This window comes from Heterocephalus glaber, unplaced genomic scaffold (assembly GCF_053883595.1).
Source record: "Heterocephalus glaber isolate CG9 unplaced genomic scaffold, H.glaber_assembly_v1.0 deba00001553, whole genome shotgun sequence".
Classification (NCBI taxonomy): Eukaryota; Metazoa; Chordata; class Mammalia; order Rodentia; family Bathyergidae; genus Heterocephalus; species Heterocephalus glaber.
Window position 1 is genome coordinate 7803057 of NW_028258344.1, and position 2316 is coordinate 7805372.

At 34.7% G+C, this 2316-nt stretch overlaps 1 pseudogene; it reads left to right on the forward strand.

The window, feature by feature from the left end:
- The first annotated feature begins 695 nt into the window (after positions 1 to 695).
- LOC147824130 (lupus La protein homolog pseudogene) lies at positions 696 to 2009 on the forward strand (annotated as a pseudogene).
- The last annotated feature ends 307 nt before the right edge of the window (positions 2010 to 2316 follow it).

Below are 2316 nucleotides of genomic sequence, written 5' to 3' on the forward strand. Positions count from 1 at the left end.
TTGCAAAATGGTTTTATCATTTTACATTCACATTAGCATCATTAGTAAGTTCTAACTGGTTCACACCTGAGGTGACATTTGTTCTTTTAAATCTTTTAACTTCATCTCCCTGAGTGTATAATATGATCTTCTTATTGTACTGAGTAGCATTTTTCTGATTCTAGTGTTGCACACCTTTCCTTGTGCTGTACTGGCTATTTATCATCTTCTTGTGTCTACTTTCTAACTGGGTTGTCTATTAATGAGCTGTATGAGTTCTTTATATATTCTGGTCATAGGTTATATGCATTATAAATACGGTCTGTTTAAGGACTACTTTTTACGTTCTTAATGATGTCATTTAAAGTTCTAAATTTTGATGGAATCTCATTTATCTAGTTTTTTTCTTCTATACATCATGTTTTTTATATCCTAGGAAATTCTTGCCTACCCTACATTCATGAACATTTTCTCTTATAATTTCTTCTTAAAGTTTTATAATTTTAGTTTTTCATATTTAGGTTTATAGATCCTTTCAAGTTATTTTTATGTATGGAAATAAATAAAGGGTTGAGGTTAATTTTTTATGTACGGATACCATTTGCTGAAAACACTATCTTTTCCTCTGCTCTTGAGTTGAATTTATGTTCTATAAAATGCTAATGTTAGAGCGCATTAGTTAGGCCGGCGGCGCTGTGGAGTGGGGAGATCTTCGTCGTTGTTAGTGAACCTACATTGCGTGTGCGGGACCACGGCCTTAAAGATTAGCCACAATGGCTGAAAATGGTGACAATGAAAAACTAGCTGCTCTGGAGGCCAAAATCTGTCATCAAATTGAGTATTATTTTGGAGACTTCAATTTGTCACGGGACAAATTTTTAAAGGAACAGATCAAATTGGATGAAGGCTGGGTACCCTTGGAAATAATGATAAAATTCAACAGGCTCAATCGCCTAACAACAGACTTTAATGTAATAGTTGAAGCATTGAGCAAATCTAAAGCAGAACTCATGGAAATCAGTGAAGATAAAACTAAAATCAGAAGATCTCCAAACAAACCCCTCCCTGAAGTGACTCATGAGTATAAAAATGATGTAAAAAACAGATCTGTTTATATTAAAGGCTTCCCAAAGGTTGCAACCCTCGATGATATCAAAGAATGGCTAGAAGATAAAGGTCAAGTACTAAATATCCAGATGAAAAGAACATTACACAAAGCATTTAAGGGGTCAATATTTGCTGTGTTTGATAACATTGAATCTGCTAAGAAGTTTGTAGAAACTCTGGGCCAGAAGTATAAAGACACAGACTTGCTAATACTTTTTAAGGAAGATTATTTTGCAAAGAAAAATGAAGAAAGAAAGCAAAATAAAGGGGAAGCTAAATTAAGAGCTAAACAAGAGCAAGAAGAAAAACAGAAGTTAGCAGAAGATGCTGAAATGAAATCTCTAGAAGAAAAGATTGGATGCTTGCTGAAGTTCTCAGGTGACTTAGATGATCAGACCTGTAGAGAAGATTTGCATGTCCTTTTCTCAAATCATGGTGAAATAAAATGGATAGCCTTTGTCAGAGGAGCAAAAGAGGGAGAAATTTTATTTAAAGATAAAGCCAAGGAAGCACTGGATAAAGCCAAAGATGCAAACAATGGTAGCCTACAATTAAGGAACAAAGAAGTGACGTGGGAAGTACTGGAAGGAGGGGTGGAGAAAGAAGCTTTGAAAAAAAATCGTAGAAGATCAACAAGAATCTCTAAACAAATGGAAATCAAAAGGTCGCAGATTTAAAGGGAAAGGAAAAGGAAATAAAGCTGCCCAGCCTGGATCTGCTAAAGGAAAAGGACAGTTTCGGGGCAAGAAAACAAATTTGATAGTGATGCAGAACGTGCTGAAAATGGTGCAGCTGGGCCAGTGAAAAGGGCGGGAGAAGCAACAGACAAAGAAGGACCTGCATCAAAGCGACAGGAAACGGAAAACGGTGCCGGAGACCAGGAGTTTAGGGACCAATTTTTTTTTTAATTCATCTTAGATTTTAAGCTGCTTTTTGTCTTTGGAGGCTTTTAAAAAGAAAACCAAGTTAGGTCCACTTCAATGTCCACCTGTAAAAAAGGACAGTTATTTTGTTGTTGTTTTAACTTGTCTTTTTGTTGTTGTTATCTACACACTTTTTTAAAAAAATGTATCGTTGTGTTCACATGACTCAAATATCAAAAGGAAGATTCTTCCACTAAATCGCCTTTGTAATATGAGAATGTATTAGTATAAAATAACAAAATATATACTATATAAAAAGAATTCAACAACAAAAAGTTAATGTTAAATAATCTTTCAAAACTCAGTG